This window comes from Salmo salar, chromosome 10, assembly GCF_965601325.2.
Source record: "Salmo salar chromosome 10, fSalSal1, whole genome shotgun sequence".
NCBI classification, from domain to species: domain Eukaryota; kingdom Metazoa; phylum Chordata; class Actinopteri; order Salmoniformes; family Salmonidae; genus Salmo; species Salmo salar.
In genome coordinates, this window is record NC_138300.1 from 88,995,194 (window position 1) to 89,005,036 (window position 9,843).

General features: G+C 40.4%; 1 non-coding gene and 1 pseudogene across 2 annotated transcripts; one reads left to right on the plus strand and one right to left on the minus strand.

Moving 5' to 3' along the window:
- The first annotated feature begins 4,847 nt into the window (after window positions 1–4,847).
- On the plus strand, window positions 4,848–4,930 carry trnal-cag (transfer RNA leucine (anticodon CAG)). Its single transcript has one exon. It is a non-coding gene; the product is annotated as a tRNA-Leu (tRNA).
- Window positions 4,931–7,388: 2,458 nt separating this feature from the next.
- LOC106560855 (ADP-ribosylation factor-like protein 2-binding protein) lies at window positions 7,389–9,750 on the minus strand (annotated as a pseudogene). Its single transcript, XR_014379082.1, has 7 exons — window positions 9,453–9,750; window positions 9,190–9,250; window positions 9,028–9,089; window positions 8,854–8,951; window positions 8,644–8,727; window positions 8,427–8,523; window positions 7,389–7,917 (listed from the first exon to the last, which is right to left on the minus strand). The product of XR_014379082.1 is annotated as an ADP-ribosylation factor-like protein 2-binding protein (transcript).
- Between the last annotated feature and the right edge of the window lie 93 nt (window positions 9,751–9,843).

The window sequence follows — 9,843 nt, forward strand, 5'->3', positions numbered from 1 at the left end:
TGGTGTGCTTGGACCATGTTAGTTTGTTGGCGATGTGAACGCCAAGGAACTTGAAGCTCTCAGCCTGCTCCACTACAGCCCCGTTGATTAGAATGGTGGCATGCTCGGTCCTCCTTTCCCTGCAGTCCACAATCATCTCCTTAGTCTTGATTACGTTTAGGGAGAGGTTGTTGTCCTGGCACCACACAGCCAGGTCTCTGACCTCCTCCCTATATGCTGTCTCGTCGTTGCTGGTGATCAGGCCTACCACTGTTGTGTCATTGGCAAACTTAACGATGGTTTTGGAGTCGTGCCTGGCCATGCAGTCATGAGTGAACAGGGAGTACAGGAGGGGACTGAGCACACACCCCTGAGGGGCCCCCGTGTTAAGGATCAGCGTGGCAGATGTGTTGTTACCTACCCTTACCAACTGGGGGTGGCCCATCAGGAAGTCCAGGATCCAGTTGCAGAGGGAGGTGTTTAGTCTGCTGAGCTGTAGCCAATGAATAGCATTCTCACATAGGTGTTTCTTTTGTCCTATGGGTCAGTAGTCATTTAGGCAGGTTACCTTGGTGTTCTTGGGCACAGGGACTATGGTGGTCAGCTTGAAACATGTTGGTATTACAGACTCAGACAGGAAGAGTTTGAAAATGTGAAGACACTTGCCAGTTGATCAGCGCATACTCGGGGTACACGTCCTGGTAATCCATCTGGCCCTGCGGCCTTGTGAATGTTGACCTGTTTAAAGGTCTTACTCACATCCGCTGTGGACAGCGTGATCATCCAGTCATCCAGAACAGCTGGTGCTCTCGTGCATGTTTCAGTGCTACTTGCCTCAAAGCGAGCATTGAAGTAATTTAGCTCATCTGGTAGGCTCGTGTCACTCGGCTGATGGAAGGAAAGTAGTGTAGAAACCTACCAAGAAACTATTAGGCAACAACAAATTCAATCCCTTTTAGACAAGTTCCTGGACAAAACATTTCACTGTAATAGTGAAGGTGTAATCTTTGTAGTAGAAAGCCTAAACAGTATATTTGACCCTTCAGCTTCCCTATGAAATCAAAAATTGTCAAACAGACAATCTAAGAAAATGAATAACATTGACAAATGGTTTGATGAAGAATGCAAAAACCTAAGAAAGAAATTGAGAAACCTATCCAACCAAAAACACTACGGAAAAATAATGAACAGCACGTCAGAAATCAGCTCAATGTAACTGAAGAATCCATAGAATCTAACCACATCTGCGAAAATTGGAACACACTAAACAAACAACAGCATGAATGGAGATGTGTGGATAAACTACTTCTCCAAACTTTTTGGCTCTATAACAAAGAACAAACAGCAAAAACATATATGATCAAAATACACATCTTTGAATCAGCTATTAAAGACTAGCAGAACCCACTGGATTCTCCAATTACATTGAATGAACTACAGGACAGATTACAAACATTCCAACCCAAAAAGGCCTGTGGTGTTGTTGGCATCCTACATGAAATGCTAAAATAGACCACAAATTCCAATTGGCTAAACATTATAAAATCAATGTTCACAAACAAGTGAGTGGTAAAAAATGGCAAAAAGACACATTTCTTTCCACAGGGCCATGGGATGAGACAGGGATGCAGCTTAAGCCCCATCCTCTTCAACATATATCAAAAAATGGCGAGGGCACTCGAACAGTCTGCAGCACCCGGCCTCACCCTACTAGAATCTGAAGTCAAATGTCTACTGTTTGCTGATGATCTGGTGCTTCTGTCCCCAACCAAGGAGGGCCTACAGCAGCGCCTAGATCTTCTGCACAGATTCTGTCAGACCTGGGCCCTGACAGTAAATCTCAGTAAGACAAAAATAATGGTGTTCCAAAAAAGATCCAGTTGCCAGGACCACAAATACAAATTCCACCTAGATAACGTTTGAGCACACAAAAAATGATACATACCTCGGCCTAAACATCAGTGCCACAGGTAACTTCCACAAAGCCGTGAACGAGCTGAGAGACAAGGCAAAAAGGGCCTCCTATGCCATTAAAAGGAACATAAAATGTGACATACCAATTAGGATCTGGCAAAAAATACTTGAATCAGTTATAGAACCCATTGCCCTTTATGGTTGTGAGGTCTGGGATCCACTCACGAACCAAGAATTCACAAGATGGGACAAACACCAAATTGAAACTCTACATGCAGAATTCTACAAAAATGTCCTCTGTGTACAACGTAAAGCACCAAATAATGCATGCAGAGCAGAATTAGGCCGATACCCGCTAATTATCAAAATACAGAAAAGAGCCATTAAACCACCTAAAAGGAAGCGATTCCCAAACCTTCCATAACAAAAAGATGTCACCTACAGAGAGATGAACCTGGAGAAGAGTCCCCTAAGCAAACTGGTCCTGGGGCTTTGTTCACAAACACAAACAGACCCCACAGAGCCCCAGGACAGCAACACAATTAGACCCAACCAAATCATGAGAAAGCAAAAATATAATTGCTTTACACTTTGGAAAGAATTAACAAAAAAACTGAGCAAACTAGAATGATATTTGGCCCCAAACAGAGAGTGCACAGTGGCAGAATACCTGACCACTGTGACTGACCCAAAATTAAGGAAAGCTTTGACTATGTACAGACATAGTCTTGCTATTGAGAAAGGTTGCCGTAGGCAGAGAAGACATGCTATGTGCACACTGCCCATAAAATGAGGTGGAAACTGAGCTGCACTTCCTAACCTCCTGCCAAATATATGACCATATTAGAGATACATATTTCCCTCAGATTACACAGACCAACAAAGAATTAGAAAACAAATCCTATTTTGATAAACTCCCATATCTATTGGGTGAAATACCACAGTGTGCCATCACAGCAGCAAGATGTGTGACCTGTTGACACAAGAAAAGGGCAACCAGTGAAGAACAAACACCATTGTAAATACAACCCATATTGATGCTTATTTATTTTCCCTTTTGTACTTTAACTATTTGCACATTGTTACAACAGTGTATAGACATAATGACATTTGAAATGTCTTTATTCTTTTGGAACTTGATATTTACTCTTCACTTTTTGTTTATTTCACTTGTGTTTGTCCATTTCACTTGCTTTGGTAATATAAATATATGTTTTCCATGCCAATAAAGCCCCTTGAATTGAAAGAGAGAAAAATTAAGACATTTCATGCAATTCTACATGACTGGAGACTTTAGCAGAATATTTTTTAATAGCTCACAAATTATCGAAATGACAGGCTACTTTGACACTAACTGAGATCAATAAAAACGACCTTGTCTTGAATCCATCAACAGCCTAGGCCTAGGTGTGTGGAGACACACATATTGTACAATCTGAGGAGGAGATTATATTCCTATAAATATAACAAGAGGCCAGACAAGGGAGGCAGATGGTTTGAGCTCTGATATTTATTATAGTCCAACGGGTAGGCAAAAGGCAGTTCGGGGACAGACAAGAGTTCATAACCAGGTCACTGTCCAAAACGGTACAGTTCAGCAGGTATGCTCGAGGTCAAGGGCAGGCGGAATGGTCAGGAAGGCGGGCTCAGAGTCAGGAGAGGCATGGGTCAGAACCAGGAGGAAAAACAGGGACTCGTGAACACCAGGGGCTAGGAGAAAACCGCTGGATGACAATACAAGCTTTCCAGTTTCACTGACTCACCCAATGACGCACAGCTCATTCACCAGCAATAGTCGAAAGCATCTCTCTCTCGTTGTTCGCTCAATTGGCCTATTTGTAAGTTGACAACATTTGGTAGCCTACAGTCTTCTTTTTTTCAGCAGAATCCATTTCCTTTCCAACCTGAGTTTTCCAGCGGTTGTATTTCAAATATTGCAAAAGGCGTGTTTTGGCTGCATTCTTTTCTCTGACAGATGTTCTGCGTGTTCCCGACTGTAGGCATGCCTTGTGATTGGGCTACACTCAATCCACAGCTAGGCTATTTATTTTAAATATGCTATTGATCCTCTGTGGCTTAATTATAGGCCTACTTCTGGTGTAGTACTCAATTGTATTTCAATTTATCAGGGGTTCTGCAGCACGGTTCTGGCGGCTATCATTATATAAGGAAATAAATTAAGTGGTTTCTGTACAAGTACTTTGTGACATGTGCTTATGTAAAAAAAGCTTTAGAAATTGGATTGATTCATTCATGTCTAGCAGTGAGAGGGAGAAAGATCATAGAAAGTGAACCATAAACCCGGACGGGCTCAACATGAATCAATTCTTAGAATATTAGGCACATTTTCACATGAACTTTTTAGGGGGTAGGAGAATTACAGAGGCAATTGAATTAACTAAATGTTTACATTGCAAACAGTGAAAATAATGTTTCATTACACGAGAGGTACCGGATCCTGGAAAATGGGTAAAGGAACTGATCCTGTTCCGGCAGAACCGGCTCAAATTAAGCACTGCTAGTGACCAATGCAATGAGACAGACCAAATGCTGATGGGAAAAATATTTTTAGAACGAAATATCGCCTAACAGGTAGCCGTGCTATATTGTTAGTTCCCAATTCAACAAACAAATAAATGCTATGAGAATTGCACATAGCTTCCAACGGAGGACAAATTAAGAAAATCAAGCTTGCTACAGTAACTTAATGTTATTCAAGGGTTTGAAACCACGTGCTAACGTTAGTTAGCAAGCTAATAATTATATATGCTAGCTAGCTGCTAATTTGCGTCATAGCTCGCTGATATCCTTCCTTGTTTCATTATTTTTTCACTTGTTATTCGCCATACTATTGTTACAAAAGTAGCTCGCTGGCTATGTTTCCTATACGTTTATTGACAATTCTTACTCGGGTGCACATGTTCATAAGTACTAAAATAGTCTAGTAGAACAACGTCAGGATGGCCGAGCGGTCTAAGGCGCTGCGTTCAGGTCGCAGTCTCCCCTGGAGGCGTGGGTTCGAATCCCACTTCTGACAATAGTTTTTGGTAATTTAATAGTAGTAGGTAGCCAGTAACTAAATATTCGTTATTTTTTTTATTAAACTCAATTATTGAATTGATCAATAAATGGTGTTCTAAAATAAATAAATAACTGTAGCCTATGATGATTACGCGGTGATAAAACATAGGGAAACATTTTAGGCAATGTTATTGTGAATATTTGTATTTTGCAACTAAAAGCAAATTTATGTAGGCTAGGCCACGCTGGCATTATATAGGCTAGGGTTTGGACACGAGTTTGTGACAGGCACGGAAAAAAGCTATTGAGAGCCGATATAGACAATGTCTTAATCCAGACAGTAGGCTAACAGTGCCTTTAGAAAGTATTGATAAAAAAAATTGGCTCACCCATCTACACACAATACCGCATAACCTCAATGTGAATTTATTGAAAATAAAATACAGACATCTCATTTACATAAGTATTCCCTGAGTCAATACATGTTAGAATCACCATTGTCAGCGATTACAGTCTTTCTGAGTAAGTCTCAAAGAGCTTTGCACACCTGGATTTCCACATTATTTTTAAAATACTTAAAGCTCTGTCAAATTGGTTGTTGATCATTCCGCTCCAGCTATTACCACGAGCCGTCCTCCCCAATTAAGATTCAACTAACCTCCTGTGATTGTAATTCAATGGAAAATGGAACATTTAGGCTGTATGCTCATATAGTTTTTTCTTCTTTATCAACATCTGTTCTCTATCTTGTAGGTGATGGTGTATAATACTGTGGCAACCGTTCTGTACCTCACAGCGTTTCTGGCCAATGCTGCATCAGTCATGCCTGACCGTTACCGCCATATGGCAGCTGCTAAGGTAAGTCTAGAACAGAGCACCTGGTACAGACACAAAGACACATGCAGACCGAAACATTGGCTGCATTTACCTAAATGTGATATTTTTTTCACTAATTGGTATTTTGACCAATCATATCAGGTCTGAAAAATATCTGACATGAAAAGATCTGATGTGATTGGTCAAAATACCAATTAGTGGAAAAAAGATCAAGTAGTAGGAGGGCCAGAAACAAACTTCTGTGTTTTCTATTAATTATACCCATAACTGTATAGAATGTGGATATCCACACTTCCTGTAAAAGGTTTTCTACTTGACAACGAAAAAATTGCAAGTACTGATTGGAATGTATTCAGACTCGGTCTATATAGCCCTCTGTAAGGGGAGCGCTTGTCTAAACAAGGGCTTCTCATGTGTTTCTGTCACTTATCAACTGATCAGAACTAGGTAAACCAACTATGAAGTCAGCCAGCCTGTCTGTGTGCCTTTTTACATGTCTATGGCTGTGTTTGCTATTTACAATGAGGCATATGACAAGCCCTTGATCTTCCTGGGAGGAACAAGCTAGTCACCATGACATTGGCCCTGTTGCACAAAGACATAGGGCTATTAGTGTGTCTAACAGAGCTTATCAACAGTTTCACCATGCATAGGACATTAAAGTGTGTTTAAAGACATGCATCTCCTGCCTTTTACAACCCAGGAAATCAGAAGCCCAGTGACTCTAGAGTAAAGACAAATATTCCCATCCTACCATTAATATTATTTGGCCAGAGATTTTCAAAAACATCATAGATTTAGGTCAGGAGTCAGACTATCAATATGTAGCATGTATGGCATGACAACAAATGGAAAATGAGCTGGCTAAAGCCCATACAGATATGACAACAAGTACTGACAACCCACCTGCCCATCCTCGACATTGCCAGTTAAGAAATCAACAATATCAATTAACTGATAATCGAGAAATAATGAATGCAGGCATGTATTTTATGATAACATTCTGCTCTCATGTCTGATTTGGTCTTACTATGTGTTTGTCACTTGTTCCGTTTTTTTGGCATCGTACCGACACAGAGCCAGCACCTTCTTTTACAACATGGCCTGGAAGTCGAATGGAGGTAATGCAGTCTGCAACTGTGGTCCTGCATAGGACTACTCTACTACTTATCCTGAGAAACCCTCTCCATACACAGAGACTTGTACAGTGTGAACCGAACAGTGACAAGAGGAGATACCAAGCCTGCTTATCAAAGAACAGCTAGATTTTTAAAAACAGGCATCAATAGATTTTTGAGATGTCAAGATTATGACTGGAATAAAGTCTGGAAGCATTTTGCAGCCCCTTTCTAAGTATGTTGCTATGGTAACCCCACCACTGCACATCTATCAGCACACTCACTCATGACTCACATACTGTACATGCTCCCATACATAACCACTATGATCATATACTCTAGGAAAGTGTCATGAATGATACTATTTATAATGTAATACTTGTAGATACACAGGCATCCCAATGGTCTGTGTGCAACACACATTCAGAAATGGTTTTCATTCTGAAGAGCAAGAGAATCATGTGTTGTGTGCACTGTGGTTTATCCACACCATTACACTTTTAAAAATAAAGTAGAATGTGATTTTACAGAATGACTGAATGTCTTTATTTGAAACCCTTATTTACAGACAATGGGACATAAGCAAATATGCACAAACCGGTGACATTCACTGAGTGCATGACATAATAAAAATACTGTTTGTTTTAGAAACTTCAGACGTGTACTAATGTAAAAAAAAAATCAGACACAAAACTCAAAAAGTAATTGAGTTCACAAATTCAATAAAAAAATCCTTGTACCATGAGGACAAAGGTGTCCATCTTCACCAGAGAATGGCTAGACATAAAATATACTGATACCATTCCCATTGCAAACCTGCAACAGTTCAAATACAAAAGGTGAGCATGGGCAAGACATGAACACTTATGTTCTGTCACCAGCAGCACTACACTATTTGACATGAATGTGTATGTTTCTAGGTTTGGGGATGATTCTTCATTCGTTATTTCAGTTCTGTTGTTCTGGAGGTGATGGGTTTAGAGGTTGCAGAGCTGAGAGACCTCACCACTAGGACATCACTGAGGTCCAGCCCTCGGCCCTCCCTCTCCTGAAGACAGAAGGTATAGGTGCTGAGCATAGACATCATGGCGTCTATGAGAGCACAGGCAGCACCATTGATCTCCATTTTGAGGTAGTCAATTTTATTTTTCTACTACTTCTAGGAGTTGGCAAAGAAACTGAAAGGGTGCACACTGGCACCTAGAGTGTTTTGTTTGAACAGGTATAAAGCCAAGGTTGGCGATTTACTGCCATCTACAGTTATGGAATGTTTCCTCACAAGTATAATTTATTGGCTGATCCTTCCTGGTGACCTGGATGGAATTATGAGATCCTTCCTTAACCCTTAGGAAGTCCCACACAGTTGACTACTTCAAAATGGTTAAAGTCCTCAATGGCACTGCCCATACTAAACTGGCTTTTGGGCACTAGAGTCCTACACCTATCTCTATGTTTCCGACACACAACAACAGAGGAGACAATCCTCTCTAAACAAATGATTAGTGCAGATCCTAAAATTAAAACATCAAATCGGAAACATTCTGGGTTGTTACTCACTGCTCTGTAGTCAATTAACATTTCCTTGAAGGCCATAAAATCTGTAAATGTAAGCAACATGTCAAAGATGTCTCCTGACACCTCATCTTTGTGCTGCCTGAAACAATTTTTGTTGTTGTGAAACGAGAACCACGTTGTACTCTGCAGTGAGGTGTACTTGGTTTACAAGGGGCAATGTGCCACCTAGTGGCAGCATGTAGAGGGGAAATGCACTTACTTGAGTAAATGGTTAAATGTGCTCATGTTGAAACGGAATCCTCTCCATCAGCTGCTGCTCGAGGCGTTTCTCAAGCATCTCAATCTGAGGTTGAAGTAAACAATATGTATGATCGAGACATACTTTACTTCTTTTTTTTTTAAATACGCTCTACAGTACATGACAGTTAGTTCAAACAAGGGAGGCAGATTAACATTAACACTGCTTTACATATTCGTTGAAGATGGGTGTGAAGGTGAGTTTGTTCTCCTCTAAGTCAAACTCCAGGTAGTGTTTCTCCATGAAGCTCTGTTGCAGGAAGTCGTCCTCTAAGGTGGAAATTGAGTAACATTAGCAATTCATTTAACCTTTACACACTGAAACATGTCTAAGACCGCAATTTACCCATGATGATGTCTTCAATACTCCCAATGACAGCATCAAAGGCAGCATCAGCATCTGATGAGCTAGGGAGTTAAAACATACCGTAGTCAGCAACCAAACAATATAAACCATTATTATCTTCTAACCTAGCTACCTCACTCACTTTCTCAGACACACACATACTTTGAAACAGCAAAATTCTCTTCCTCTAAATCCATCATTCCAACTCCACCGCCCAGCAGATCTAAAAAAGAATAAGACATTGCATAGAATTAGAAATTACAAAGGATCTCAATGATAACGTGTCAACACATTAGCTAGCTAGCCTAATGGAAGCTAACATTAAATTAGCATGCAAGCAAGTTACCACACTAAAGGCTAACAAGCTCAGCAATCATTGCCATCCGACTGTATTTTTATGATTTACAATTTGTCAAGTTACTTACTTCGCTCTTTCACGTCCATTCTAAATCTACTTAGCTAGCTATCAAGCTAACGTGTAGGTTTGTCTGATTTTCGGTAATGGCTTCCAAAGCACCAAATTACCAAGGCAACGAAAAAACCGCTCCCTTCAGAAAATTAAGTCCCTAGAGGAAACAGATCCCAGCTAATTAGTTCCGGAAGTACAGTAGAGTACGGTCAGGCTCTCAACATCGTGTGAACTGAAATTAACGTTCAATGTTTAAGTGCGTTAATAGGTCCTTTATTGCAATCATGGACTACATTTATTTTCCTTTTCGTCCCATGATAATGCGGCATGGCATACACGTCATATATTCTGGCTGATGATGCGTTTAGTAGTGATGTAGCTAGCCTGCTAAATCTTGTCAATAAAAT